At 51.3% G+C, this 14,814-nt stretch overlaps 1 protein-coding gene and 1 pseudogene across 1 annotated transcript in view; both read right to left on the reverse strand.

Moving 5' to 3' along the window:
- Window positions 1–14,814, reverse strand: part of PEBP4 (phosphatidylethanolamine binding protein 4) — a 257,677-nt gene that overhangs the window by 38,917 nt on the left and 203,946 nt on the right. The gene's annotated exons all lie outside the window — the stretch shown is intronic.
- LOC133097515 (small ribosomal subunit protein eS4, X isoform-like) lies at window positions 2,718–3,503 on the reverse strand (annotated as a pseudogene).

Raw genomic sequence — 14,814 nt, forward strand, 5'->3', positions numbered from 1 at the left:
GCCGGAGAGTTTTGGCTGCTAAGGTTGGCACTGTTGGGTCCAGAACTCGGGGCCCCTCTCCACCACTGCCCAAGGGGAAAGGGCTCCAGGGAACATCTGGCCTCACCCAGTCCCCTGGCCTTGGACGCCCAGCCCTGCAGGTCACAGGCTGCCTGGGTGATGCCGGGAGAGGCCTGGGCTCACTGCTTCGGTTCTCACTTTTCTTTTTTAAGAGGGGGTGCTTGGTAAGCCCAGCCCATCCCTCCTGCAGAAGGCCGTCCTGAGGGGGAACGTGGAGGGAGGACATTTGTGCTTATTTGGAGACAGTTCAGGGAAAAACACAAAGAGGTGTCCTGACAAGGCCCACGGTATTCATAGACATGAGTGCTGGGGATTAGTTTATTTAATCCTTAACCACACAGCCCTCTGTGGTTGGGATTATTCCCATTTTACAGGTGGGGAAACTGAGGCTGAAAGCAATTGGGTGGTTTGCCAAAGCTGGTAAGTGGCTGAGCTGGGCTTTGAACTCACTCCTCAGTGGCTTGGGAGCCTAAGCTGGTTCTGGTACACTGCCTTCCCATGGCATTCCTGGGATGGGTTCCCGAGGCCATTGAAAGACTTGTACATCTCCGCAGCTTCATGGCAACTGCCCAGCTAGACCCAGAAAATAATACTACCTTGTACTGCTGCTTCCTTCCGCCAAGCCCCACACAGACGTGATCTCATTCACTTTCCCACAGTCCCATGTGGGCTAAGGAGTGGGTGGGGACTCCGTTTCCCAGGGAGAAAAGGGAGGCACAGAGAGGGATGCTGGCCTGTCCTAGGTCACAAAGCTGGCTGGCGGCAGAGCTGGGACTGGAAATCAGGCATCCCTGCCCTTGAGGGCGGTCATTTAGCTTGATGAGTATGGGCTAGAATCACCCCCGAGATACAGCACATTGGGGTGCTTTTCTTGAGGGCTGACTCAGTGGTTGAAACAGCTCCAAGATAGCCGGGCTTGTGTTAAAAAAAGGAAATCTGAGATGCATATAAAGGCAATCTGTATGCCAAGAAAGAGGCGCTGGGACTAATGGTCACCACACTAGCTCCCCTCCTGGCCAGTCCCGGCACTGTCTCTCTGCTTCCCTTCCCCAGATGCCCTGGGGCTCAGACGCAGCCCTGGTGTGATGGAAAGAACACTGGCTTTGAGGTCACGGAACCTGGAGAGGATATTCACTAGGGACCCCTAAATCAGTCATTTCCCCTCTCAGCTTTTCCACTTTTCACTCAAAAAGTGGGGATAATAACCGCATGAAATAGACATTGTGTGTGAAAAATTTCATCAACTATAAAGCCTGCAGAGAGAGAGAAATTACTGGTGTTCCCTTCAGCCCGATCTCATCTCTACTAAAGACCTTTTTAAAAACGGTTTTGAAGCGGCGGGTCACACAGCAGCATTGCCCTGGTCAAACGTCTGTCTTCCCTACTGTGGCTTTTCCACTTGGATCTCTGGTACCCAATGTCTGGTCCCGAATCAAATGTTTCCTGGGTGGCCCCATGGGCTCCAGGGCAGGGCTGGCAAACTTTTTGCAAAGGCCCACGTGGTAAATATTTGAGGCTTCGTGGGCCACAGGCGATTTTGGTCACATGTTCTTTGTTTCTTTCTTTCTTTTCTTACAACTCTTTAAAAATGTAAGAAACATTCTTAGTTCACAGGTCTTACAAAAACAGGCCGATCTGGCCCGCAGGCTGTAGTTTGCTATGCCTGGCCTAGTGTAAAATTGGGGGCAGGGTGAGTTTGGAAGTAGACAAGGCCTAGACCCCCAGTTTTGCTGCTTGCCTGCCTGCGGGCCTTCGGATCACTCTTCAACCTCCCCGGGACTTAGTGAATTGTCTGCCTCATGGCTGTAATAGTGCCTACTTATTTCAGAGGGCTGTGGTGAGGGTTCTCAATAGAAGGCGTTTACCCCGCAGCAGGTGCCTGAGAGATGCGGGGTGGTATCATTACTGCTCAATGAGTGAGGGACGGCCCACACTGTCCTTGGTGTGGTGGGGAGGACAGCACCCTCCCAGAGTCTGGGATATTCTACAAGGTGACCAACCAAGGCCCTGCTCGGAATGCTGAGGCCCAGGGTTTCACGAGTAGAGGAAGACCTGGGGTTATGTCGAGGGGCTGCTTGTAGGGTTGGGACCTTGGTCCCACCACCAGCTTTGTCTTGGGCGGGAGGTGGCGTCTGGGAGTCTGTGGGACTACAAGAGGCCCCACATAGACCCGGGGCCCAGGGGGACCCAGGGCTTTGCCGAGAGGACACCGGTGACTCCCTGGTCCTCTTGAGTCCTGGCTTGTTGTCAAGTGAAAAACTAGAGAAGGAAGCAGTTCTGAAAAAAGTGTGGGTCAGAGCAAGCTCTTTTCATTAATATTAAGAGCCACCATGTACTGAGCACTTTTGCGTCCTGGGCGCTGGGGGCTGTATGCCCATCCCTCCATCCCCCCAGCGAGCCCGGGGCAATGCTGGGGCGGGAAGGGGGCGGGGGGGGGGGGGAAGGCTCACAGCTGCAGGGGCTGGAGCCGGGAGAGGATGGTCCTGCTTTCTTTGATGTTCCACTGCCTCCTGGGAGCCTAGCTCTGCCCATGGGTTCAGGTTTGGGTGGATACTCAGGCCAGGGGAGTTTGAGATCTTGATTCTTTTTCTTTCTTTCTTTTTTTAAAATTATGTGGTAGTTATCTTTAAGTACAAAGACTTTTCCAATCATGTCACTTAGAGATCATTTTATCCACTGCTCTGTTTGCCGCCAGTCTCTTGTCTCTCTCCTCAGCAATGGTAAGGTGGATACCCTTTCCACGAGGAAGAGAGATCCATGGTTTGTTGCCTTTGCCAATAACGAAAATGTTGGAGAGCCGGGTGGCAAAGCTATTGCCGTTGGCATCTTTCACATGAACTACATCAAAAGAACCAGGATGTCTCTCCCGGTTAGTGATCACACCAATTCTTCCCAGGTTAGCACCTCCAGTCACCGTGCACAGGTTACCAGTGTCAAATGTGATGAAATCAGTAATCTTGCCAGTCTCCAAATCAGTTTGAATGGTGTCATTCACCTTGATGAGGGGATCATGGTAGCGGATGGTGCGAGCATCATGGGTCACCAGATGAGGGATTCCTTTTGTCCCCACAAAGATCTTTCTCACTTTGCACAACTTATACTTGGCCTCCTCAGGTGTAATACGAAGAACAGCAAAGCGACCCTTGGTGTCATAGATCAGACGAAAATTCTCTCCAGTCTTGTCAATGCTGATGACAACCATAAAACCAGCAGGGTTGGTTATATCAGTGAGGACCTTGCCATCAATCTTAATGAAACGCTGCATGCAGATCTTCTTTACTTCATCTCCTGTTAGGGCATACTTAAGTCTGTTCCTTGAGACATTCCCTCAGCTTGTGGGGACCGGTAGATGGACGAGGAGCAAACACACCAGTCAGTTTATCCAGCATACAATGCTTTGGAGCTGCTATGTGCTTCAGGTGTTTCTTGGGACTGCGAGCCATGGCTGCACTAGGCACGAAAAGAGAGCGATTCTTCTTTTTGAGAAATACAGTGAAAAGGACTAGTTCCTCGGCTGCTGGAAAAACCCCATCATCACCCAGCCACGGAACCTGGAGCACTCTCTTCTGTGTACTTGTGCCATCCCGTGGCTGGTTCTGGAGGGTCACCTGCAACCAGCCTCCCGGGCTGGAACTCAGCAGTGTGACTCGGTGCACAGGGGCCATGTCTTCCTATCACCAACACCCTGCTTATTTCTGTGCCCCTTTCCACCTATAATTCACTGTTCCTGTATCTAGAAAGCCATCCTGTTACTTCTTTACCTGGTAAACTTCTACGCAGTCCTTTAAAACATAGCTCAAATGTCACCTCCTCCAGGAAGCCTTCCAAGACTACCCAGGCACAGTTAGTATCTCCCTCTTCCGCCTTCAGGCGCTTTGACTGTTATACTATTTGGGGGTGGGGAACAAACATTAATCGAGCACTTAGTACATCCTACGCCTTACACTAGGCACTTTACTGAATTATGCCATTTAACATTCAAAAACCCATGAAAGGTTCTTATCCTCATTTTACAGATAAGGAAACCGAGGCTCAGAGCAGCTAAATAACCTGCCCAAGGTGAGGCTGGGATCTGAATCCAGGCAGTATGACCTCAGTGCCCTCCCTCCTAACCACTAAATGATATTGCCTCTCTGACACTGGTTATAATTACCCCAAACTGTGATAATAAGTTTATGGGTCTGTAAATGGCCCGTGAGCTGAGACCACGACTTACGTATCTTTGCTGCCCCAGAATGTAGCGCAGTGCAGTGCACACAGTAGGTGCTTAGTGGTTGCTCATGGAAAGAATGTTGAACACAGAGCCTGTGGGGGTTGGGCCCACTAAAGGAAGGTGGGGTGCTGGGAGTGGGGAAAGGAAGACCAGTGGGGGACACAGCTGAGTGGGTGGGGCTTGCTTGACCCTGGGTGGGGGAGGTTCCTGCTGCCAGCTGCCATGCCATCTTGGAATCACGAGCCTGGCAAGAACAACAGAATGATGTCCTGACACTGCTTAGTAAGCACCTTCAACATGCTAGGAAGCGCTTCGCACAAGGGCATTCTAAGTCCGGGACAAAGGACAGCTAGTTCAAATTCCTAGACAGCTCACAAAGGCAGTGCCTTTGCAGGATGTACTTTGGCAAAGGATCATCCTGAGGCTGGGTCTGGACTCTGTGCCCTGTACATTCTGAACCTTGCCGGCCCTCTGAGAAGCCGGGCTGTTGGGCGAAGTTGCATGAATTCCCGTGTTGGGGAGTCCTCTTTTGTACCATGCAACACTGTTTACAGCGGACTGGCTGCCCGGAAGAGCAGAGCTTTCGGGTGAGCAAGGAGATGGGCATCAGGACACCTTCATCTCTTCTCGGCTGTCTCCACCCACAGGAGGTGGGACCCAGCCGGGGCCCAAAGCCTGGAGCCTCCCAGCAAGCCAGGTGGGCCTGTGAGGTCATGCTTCCTGCCACACTTGCAGGTGGCCCTTTCCTGGGGCTCCAGCAGGTGTCAGGGGCAGGGGTGGTGTACGGGGGACCCCTTTAGCATCCCCAGTCCCCTCTGGGGGCTGGAGGTGCCCCTTGAAGCCACCGGAAAGCTCTTTTCTTGCCCGGAAGAGGTCCAAAGCATGCGTGGCTGCTGACACGGGGGAGGGGGGATGGGAGGAGGGGAGGAGAGCGAGAAGACCCCCCTGCAAGCCGCGTTCATACAAAATGCATTTCCCAACGTATCCCTCTGGCCTGTCGGAGCCCCTTCTGCTCACTGCTCTGTTTATACACGATAGACAACTAATTAACATCCAAACCTCCTGAAAGGTCTTTTCAGAGGTAATGTTCTGACAGCTTATGTCAGCGAGGAGCACTGATTTGTCTAAGCATGGATCACATTGTTTCAGATTGAATGAGGTGAATATTAAACTGCTTTAAATGTACTCTTCATAAAGTACTAATTACACACTCCCAAGGGAGAACAGCCAAGGAATACTAAACAGTAGAGAAGTCAACAGAAGGTTCTTTTTATAGTATGTTGCTGGGCTCTGTGTTTTTCTGTCTCCTTCTTTCTCGCTCTCTCTCTTTTTTTTACAGTAAAATCACAGCACGCTAAAGAATACACATTTATAGCACAATGCTTCTCATCTAATTATACGGCAATCATTAGTTTTAAGCTGGATGCATTATATTTTCTTTGATATATTATGCCTGAGGCACAACTCTGCATTTATTGCTGCTACTGGCAGATTCCAGTCCCCCCAACCCCCTTTCCAAACCCCAACTCCTCTCTACCCCACGACCCTTTAACAAATTATTTAACCCTTACTGTTAGTTTGCTTATTGTCTCAAAAAAGAATAATTGCAATTTAAATTGGCAAAAATGGGGGAAGCGACATACCCTTGGTTAATTAATTAATTTATTTGTTTTTAATTAATTAATTAATTTATTTATTTAGGGCTGCGAGACGCTACATGCGGGATCTTAGTTCCCCGACCAGGGATCGAACCCGTGCCCCCAGCAGTGGAAGCACGGAGTCTTAACCACTGGACCACCAGGGAAGTCCCCCCTTTGTTACTTTAAAGCGGAAAAAGTAGGAAAGGAAATCTCATGTGTTTCTGGGAGCTGTGCAATTTTTTTATTAACCAGGTAATGTCCTGAATACACAGTCTCTGCTCCCCGACCCAGTGAAATTCCTTCATAACAGATTCTACAGGATCACACTGAACTCCCAGTGGCTGAGCTTCATTGTCCCTCAGGGAAAGAGATATTTATATGTATATAAATATACATCTCTAAAAGCAACAGAGGGGTGGAAAACCATGAGGCAGGGAGCAGTCCAGCAAAAATGCAGGGTGGCCCTTCAAAACGCCTATCTGCAGATGTAGCCAGAATTCTGCTCCAACAGTTCTTCTGGATATTTCTGACATCAGGCCTTGCCCATTGTTGAGAAAAAGCAAGATTAATTTTGAGATGCCCTAGATGGTCAGGTTCTCAGTCCTGAAGGGAGAAAAAGGCCAAGTTCCATGGGGATGGATGGCCTGACATTGACCCGACTGGTTTCTTCTTAGTCAGGCCTCTAATCATCATGCCTCTAAAGATAAAAGTGACGTCAGGGTCCCAGAAAGGTAGAATTGCTTTTGTGTAAGGAGCAAAGCGGGGTCCCCTTTCCCTACTGTGGTCTTCCTTTTCCTCCCCTGACACCAAATCAGAGAACTGTGGGATCTTGGACTTGAAGGGGTTAGAAATTTCCTATCTTTAACGGTTGAGGAACTTCAGAGCACAGAGCTGCCTGCAGTTCAAGCTGGAACCTGGGGTCCTGACTCCCAAGCTAGTACTCTTTCCACTTCAGATAGAGTAACTCCAAATAACTCTTCTCTCACAAAAACGACCCAGGGCAAAGGAATAAAATGACAGAGTGCTACGGACTGAATGTTTGTGTTCCCCTCAAATTCACATGTTGAAACCCTGATACTATCAATGTGATGGTATTTGGAGGTGGGGCCTTTTGGGAAGTGATTAGGTCATGAGAGTGGAGCCCTCCTGATGGGATTAGTGCCCTTATAGGAAGTGACAGGAGAGAGTTTGCTTCCTCTCTCTGCTCTCTTGGGGCCATGTGAGGATACAAGGTGGCTGTCCAGACATTGGATCTGCCAGCACCTTGATCTTGGATTTCCCAGCCTCTAGAATTTGGAGAAATAAATGTTTGTCTTTTGAGCCACTCAGCCCATGGCAGTTGTTATAACAATCCAAATGGACTGAGACACAGAATTCTCTTCTCTGAGAGCTGGAAGAAGTCTGGAAAGTCACCTAGTCCACCCTTCTGTGGCTGCTTGAATCCCCTTCATGACATCCCCAACCATGATGACTTGTTCATTCTTGGCTCTGGCTCCTCTGGGGATGGAGGGTTGGCGACCTTCTCCCAGAGTGTCAGACCATCTCTGTGCAGCTCTCATGGTTAAGTAAGTGTTTAAGAGCAGTGCACGCTGGAGCGAGAGTGTCTGGGTTTAAATCCAGCACAGCCACGTCGCAGCTCTAGGACCTTGGATAGGGGACTTCTTAATATTTCTTTGCTTCCGTTTCCTCTTCCTCTGTAAAATGGGAACAATACAAGTGCCTGTTCTATAGGGTTTTGTGAGGATGACAGGAGATGATACATGTCGAGCAGTGCCCAGCCTACTAAACTAACAAAGCTTAGCTATTATTATCGTTAAGAAGTTCATCTAGCTCCCTAGCATAACTGCCATGGTTGTAGCTCTGCCTGGGGCCCTACGGAACAAGATTAACTTTCCTCCTTGTGTGACTTTTTTCAACTATTTCATTCATTCATTGCTCAGCTGTCACTGGATGACCCCTGCATGCCAGGTACTTAGTGCCAAGAGAAGAGAGAGATGTGGAAAAGACTTGCTCCCCGATCTCATGGATTTTTTTTTTTTTACATTTTTTTTGGCTGCGTTGGGTCTTCGTTGCTGCGTGCGGGCTTTCTCCAGTTGCGTGGAGCGGGGGCTACTCTTCATTGCGCCGCGCGGGCTTCTCACTGTGGTGGCTTCTCTTGTTGTGGAGCACAGGTTCTAGGCGCGGGGGCTTCCATACTTGTGGCGCGCGGGCTCAGTAGTTGTGGCGCACGGGCTTCGTTGCTCTGCTGCATGTGGGATCTTCCCGGACCAGGGATTGAACCCGTGTCTCCTGCATTGGCAGGTGGATTCTTAACCATTGCGCCCCCAGGGAAGTCCGATCTCATGGATTTTAAACACCAGAAGAATTTACAATTTCTCTTCAGAGCTTCTCTTCCCCAGGGGACATGCTCTTTGGTTTCTTTGCCTGTTCCTCACTTAACTTTTTTCCAGCCCGTTTTCCTTATGTGAAATCACTGAAAGGAATACACCAGGGATGATGAAAAAGTGGTGGCAAACCTGAGCTTCAGTTCAGGGCACACCTTGTGTCCATCATCCAAACACAAGAGACGGGGATTCCATGGGTGGATGGGACCCAGGTATGCGTTGTTTCTTTTTTTTTTTTAAAGCTCCTTATTCTTAAATCCAATACGTGTGTGTACGTGTGGGCATGTGTGTGTGTGTGTGTGTGCATGTGCGTGCACGTGCAGCACCCCACAGATGCGTGCCCACAGCCCCCGACCCTGGGTAAGCGGAGGAGGCTGCCTTCGGGTCTGTCCACTTTTAGGGACACGCCTTTTTCTCAGGACTGACTCCCGCCTTCTCCTGGCACCCCTCCTCAAGCCCAGGGTACTCTCGGCTGAGGTATTCCCCGCTACGTGAGGGTGCCAGCTGATGACAGGTGAATCCTCCAGAACGCATGACATCATTGGTCAGTCCCCCTGCCCACCCCGCACGTCCATCCCTCCCATCACTGATGCTGCCGAAGTTAGCACCATGGAAGATACATGTGACGTTGTCACTCGCCTGCTGCAACCTGTTCCGCAAGACTCCCTGTCTACCTCAGGATCCCATGCAAGTTCCCGGCCCGTGTGCACGTGAGCACGTGCGTGTCTAACCATTGCTCCGTGCCTGGCGCTGTTCTCGGGGCCTCACAGGTGCCAGACCCGGGAGGGTCTGGGAGGGCCCCCTTCACAGCCCGTGCCCATCGTGGGCTTTGCACCTCCCCTTTTCTAAACCCTGAGGACACCACCGTGTTTCATCCTTGTTATCCCACAGCCTAACACAGTGCTTGAGACCCAAGGGAGTGAACATATACTGGTGGAATTGTGGCTGGTGCAGGTGCTATTTTTGAGGAAGCGCTCTTGCCTTGTACCAACAGATACAGGCAGCCAGCTCCTGGGCCTAACCTGATGGACCCCTTCAATATACACTCTTGGTTTTGAAGCCCAGGCATCTCCCCTTTCCCAGAATTAGGCCTTCCTCACCCTCCCGCTGGGTCTCTGTTGCAGTGTACCTCATCTGGTGCTGAGGATGTCCTCTTTAGGGTCAGGAAGACCTGGCCATACACCTCTGAGGGACCCAGAGGTAATAGGGGCAGATGCTGTGCTGAGGAGAAAAGCACCCAGAATATACCAGGCATAGTGGTAGGTGCTAGCCTGTAGAGTGACTCCCTGTAGAGATGTGATCTCTGCCTTCGTGGAGTCTGCAGCCTCGTGGCGATGCACCGGCTTTCTCACCTACAAATGGGGCCTCAGAATACCCACGCCACGGGGTTGCTGTATAGACTGAAACAGTGCAAATAGGGTGCTTGGCAGGGAGTTAACACTCCGTGACGTTTCCAAATGGGCATTCTTCTGCACCCCAAGAGGGGCTTGAAGAAACTGGCCCTTCTGAGTCAGGAGGAAGGCCTGTGCACATCTCTGTAGGGATGTGACCTGGTGCCTGTGACACATCCCTTGGTGGTCACCAAGAACGGAGGAGGTGTCGGGGCCGATGGTGGCCAGACTGCCCTGATGGTGCACGTGCCGCTGGCTCTGGGGCGGCAGCACTTGGGCGACTATGAAATCCAATATGAAGGAACTCCCTTTTTCCTCTGGCACTTTGATTTATGGCCAGGGTGTCACTTTTCTCCTCGGCACAGCGTCTGGCCCTTCTCCTTTCTATGCCTTTCTCTCTCCTTGCTCACAAATACCTGGTACTTCCCACCTACCCAGGTGAGCTTTGGAGGAGACTAAACTGGCCTTGAATGATTGCTTCTGCAACCTAAGAGTTATGTGGCCTTAGGCTAGTTATTTAATCTCCCCAAGCCTCAGTTTTCTCATTTGTAAAATGGGGCTAAGAATACCATCCTCCCGACCTCATTGTGGGGATGGGGAGAGGAGGCGTGGGAAAAGGTCCCCCGCAGCGCCAGGTGTGCAGCCAGCCCCCAGCATGCGTGTCTTTCCAGTGCCCCCATAAGTCACACTAAGGTAAGGTACTGTGGGTTTAATGGATTCCCTCTCCTCAGGAGTTCCTGCATTTTTTTTTTCCTTTTTTTTTTTTTTTTTGCAAGGGCTCTCTCTAGTTGCGGCAAGCGGGGGCCACTCTTCATCACGGTGCGCGGGCCTCTCACCATCGCGGCCTCTCTTGTTGCGGAGCACAGGCTCCAGACGCGCAGGCTCAGTAGTTGTGGCTCACGGGCCTAGTTGCTCCGCGGCATGTGGGATCTTCCCAGACCAGGGCTCGAACCCGTGTCCCCTGCATTGGCAGGCAGATTCTCAACCACTGCGCCACCAGGGAAGCCCGTTCCTGCATTTTAAAAGAGGACACTGGCGCTGTCTGATGCAGCACAATAAATCGATAGGGCGAAACTTCAGGAGAAGCAGTGGGTTAGGGGAAAGAGATAGTTTGGGGGCAGGAAATGGCCTTCCTTTACTTCTGAAATCACACCACTTAGACTAGCTCTCAGCCTAAGAGCTGTGACGCGCTGGCATGGTACCAGCAGTTGTGAGATGTATCACAAACAAATATGTTGCTAATAATAAAGTACCGCAGTTTTCGAATAATCCCCCCCAAACACACTTTGAGGGGTTACCTTAGAGGGAATTCAAGGTTAGCTCCATGATATGGTCATACCCACTCTCATTCTTACGTGACTTCTCGAGTGCGGTAGAAAAGGGTGCACCTGGGATTGGGCACAACCTGGGCGTGCCTGTGCTTGGGTGTCCCTGGCCACGCGTGGCCTGGTAGAAATAACAGTTGCAGGTCAGGGACCTGGAGAAAACCCTTGAGACACTTAGAAGCACTAGGCATGCTGCACAGCGAGAGAAAAGAATGAGCCCCTGACTTCTTCTTTTTTTTTTTTAATTTGTATTTTTTAACATCTTTATTGGAGTATAATTGCTTTACAACAGTGTGTTAGTTTCTGCTTTATAACAAAGTGAATCAGCTATACGTATACATATATCCCCATATCCCCCCCCTCTTGCGTCTCCCTCCCTCCCACCCTCCCTGTCCCACCCCTCTAGGTGGTCACAAAGCACCGAGCTGATCTCCCTGTGCTATGTGGCTGCTTCCCACTAGCTATCGATTTTACATTTGGTAGTGTATATATGTCCATGCCACTCTCTCACTTCGTCCCAGCTTACCCTTCCCCCTCCCCGTGTCCTCAAGTCCATTCTCTATGTCTGCATCTTTATTCCTGTCCTGCCCCTAGGTTCTTCAGAACCATTTTTTTTTTTTTTTTTTTAGATTCCATATGTATGTGTTAGCATACGGTATTTGTTTTTCTCTTTCTGACTTACTTCATTCTGTATGACAGGCTCTAGGTCCATCCACCTCATGACAAATAACTCAGTTTTGTTTCTTTTTATGAGCCCCTGACTTCTTCTGCAACAACGTGGCTGACTCCCAGGATAGAACACCGTGCCCGCAGCCAGGCAAGGGCAAAGGAGCGCCCCCTCGACGTGGCTCTATTACGTGAAGGCCTCAGCAAGCCTCATGGGCCGTGACAGCCGTCAGAACTCTGTCGCCTTTGGGGTGGGGATATTGACTGGGAAGAGGGAGGCTTTGGGGGCACTGGAAATACTCCATGTCTTGATCTTGGTGGTGGTTACATGGTGAATGGACAGAATGTTTGTGTCCCCCTAAAATGTGTATGTTGAAACCCTACCCCCAGTATTATGGTATTAGGAGGTGGGCCTTTGGGAGGTAATTAGGATTAGATTAGGTCGGGGGGAGGGGCCTTCATGATGGGATTAGTGCCCTTTTGGGAGTCAGAGAGAGCTTGTTCCCCCTCCTCCTCCTTGGTCTCCAAGGAAGCATACTTTGAGAAGTCAGCTGCCTGCAACCCAGAAGAAGGCTCTCACCAGAACCTGCCATGCTGTACCCTGATCTCAGACTTCTGGCCTCCAGGACTGTGAAAAATGTTATAAGCCACCCAGTTTATGGTATTCTGTCATAACAGCCTGAACTGACTAAGACAATGGAAGTTTTACACTTAATATCTGGGTATTTGATGGATATATTTGTAACTTAATAAAAAAAATTTTTTTGAAAAGCAGTTTGGAATCTCAGCCATACACCTGTCAAGGTTTTCCCACAGTGCACCTTGGAAGGACCTTTACAGTAGGAGCCCAGGGAGTGCTGGGGTCACATCAGGCCGTCTCAGGCAGGCAGTGACTGGCCACAAGCTCTCCCTGGTGGCTCTACGCTCCTCCTGGCTGACAACTTTTCGGGGCTGACGTCTCAGCCTCATTAGTGCCCAGTGCGTGGAGAGGCGGGATCCTCACCAGATAATCTCATTTCTTCTGGCAAGACAGCTCCCAGCAGAGGCCATGGCGTGTTGTGAAGTGCTCCTTGCCTAGGATATCTGGGGGGCTGTCAGGTGCCCCCCAGAGCAGCCTCAGTGAGAGGAGTCTGGCAGACACCCAGATACCCCCTGCAATCGGTGGCCCCAGGATGCTGAGGTGACTCTCCCGGCCACCCATGTGGAGCTCATTTTGTTTGCTTTGTGTGTTACTTTGCACCCACCCCTTCGGTTGCCAAGGAAACAGTGACGCAGCCTCCGGTGGGGCCTCAGGCTTAGTCAATGTGGAGTCTTTTAAGGCAATGGTGGTTCAGAGAGGCGGACCTGGTGCCGGGAGGGCTGGTGCGGGTGCAGGGGGCAGGGCCAACTGGGGAGGGGGAGAGGGGTGACCCCAACGGAAGAGGCGGCGGCTTTGCTGCTGGCCTGCTGGACGGCGCTAGTCAGGATGCAACTTTTCACTCGGAGCCTCAGGAGACCCACCCTTGGCCAAGTCACCAGAAGATACAAGGCAGATGGTTCTAGAGGCGAGAGGGAACAGCCTTTTCCTGTCCTGGGTGTTTGTGTGGCCTGGGACAGCTGGTCTCCGAGGCTCTGGCAGGTCCAAAGCCTCTGCAGACCAGTCAACCAGGAGCAGCAGAATGGGTTTCTAGGCATTAACAATGTGTTTGTGGACAATTGGGGGTGAGGGGGTTGGCTGGGAACTAAGATTCAGGGGGACCCTTCTCAATGTGAGGAATGCCTCCTGTATCCTCCAGAGATGAGTTCCCCTGCTTTCCATCCCTTCACGGCCATCGCCAATGACACCGGGACCCTGGGACTTCCCTGCCAGCATGCTCTGTCTTCTGCAGCCTCTGCCGGCAGGGCCTTGGGCCTAACATCCTCCACTCCCCAGCCCTGCTCCCTGTCATGCATTAAGTTTGTCCTGGCCCCCCCAGGACCAAGCAGCCCAGTTCCAAGGCTGGGAAGGCCTGCTGGTCGTGGGCGGGTCTACCTCAGGGTCTTGTCAGGGTGCCTCTCTTTTAAAGTCCCTGCCGAGAAAGACAGGTCTGCCTGCAGCTCTGGATGGAGCATTGGTAAGGGTGTCCCGAGTTCTCCTCTTGACCCCGAGGCTGCCCTGCGGCCTGGTGAGCACAGCCCTTCTCAGGGCAGCTCTTCCTTTCCTGCTGTGGGAATGAATACCCTCCACTGTCTCAACTGAACGGGTCCCATCCCCACTCTCTAACCCTCCCCCACCCAACTTCCCTCTCCCTGTCATTTTCCCTATCACCCAGTCTCAAAACCTCCGAGTTATTTTTGATTCATCTTTCTCCTTTATCACCCTTATCTCGTCACTTATCAAATTCTGTCAGTTCTTCCTTCAAAATGTCTCCAGCATATGTCCCTTCCTTTTTTAAAATTAAGTTTCATTGTTTTTCTTAGTATAAAAGAGAACTATGTTCAATGTAGAAAACTTAGAAAATACCAATAACCAAAAAGAGGACGATTAAAATTACCCATAACCCTCCAGTCAAAGCTGTTATTAATATTTTGATACATGCCCAGTTCATCCCTTGCCCCTGCCTACATACATACACCCTTTCCTTTCTTTCACGTCTCCCCATTCCTGCCACTATCACCTCGTCTACGCTCTCCTCCCCTCAGTCTCTCTGCCCCCCCCCCGTTGTCCACCCTGCCACCTCTACCACTTTCTCAAGCGCTGCCTTTGAAACACGTTGAACCTCGGGCAGCCACTGGCCCGCAGGAAACAGGTGTCCCTCTGGGTGGAAGCTCACAGCTTGACGAGCATATGGCAGGCGCCTCTGTGTGATGAGAAAGAAGGCTCCCCTTCCTCAGGGTGGAGGCAGCTCCTGGCCTGGGTGAGTGGCTAGGGGGCAGGGTGCAGGCTGCATTGAAGTCCCCGCCTGTCCCTTCTGTGGGAGCAGTGAATAACTAGCCCTGGTCACACCTGCCCTCTGCCGTGTGGTGGCCAATTCTACCTTACTAACCGGTCCCAGCACTTGCCCTCCTGACCTGCCGGGCCAGTCTAGCCCCTGCTTCTCAAACACTGTGTGTTTGGCCCCTCCTGGGGTCTTTGCCCAACCTACACCCTCTACCCCCTGCTCCCCTTCCCTACCT

The sequence above is a fragment of the Eubalaena glacialis genome, chromosome 9 (genome assembly GCF_028564815.1).
Source record: "Eubalaena glacialis isolate mEubGla1 chromosome 9, mEubGla1.1.hap2.+ XY, whole genome shotgun sequence".
In the NCBI taxonomy this organism is placed as follows: domain Eukaryota; kingdom Metazoa; phylum Chordata; class Mammalia; order Artiodactyla; family Balaenidae; genus Eubalaena; species Eubalaena glacialis.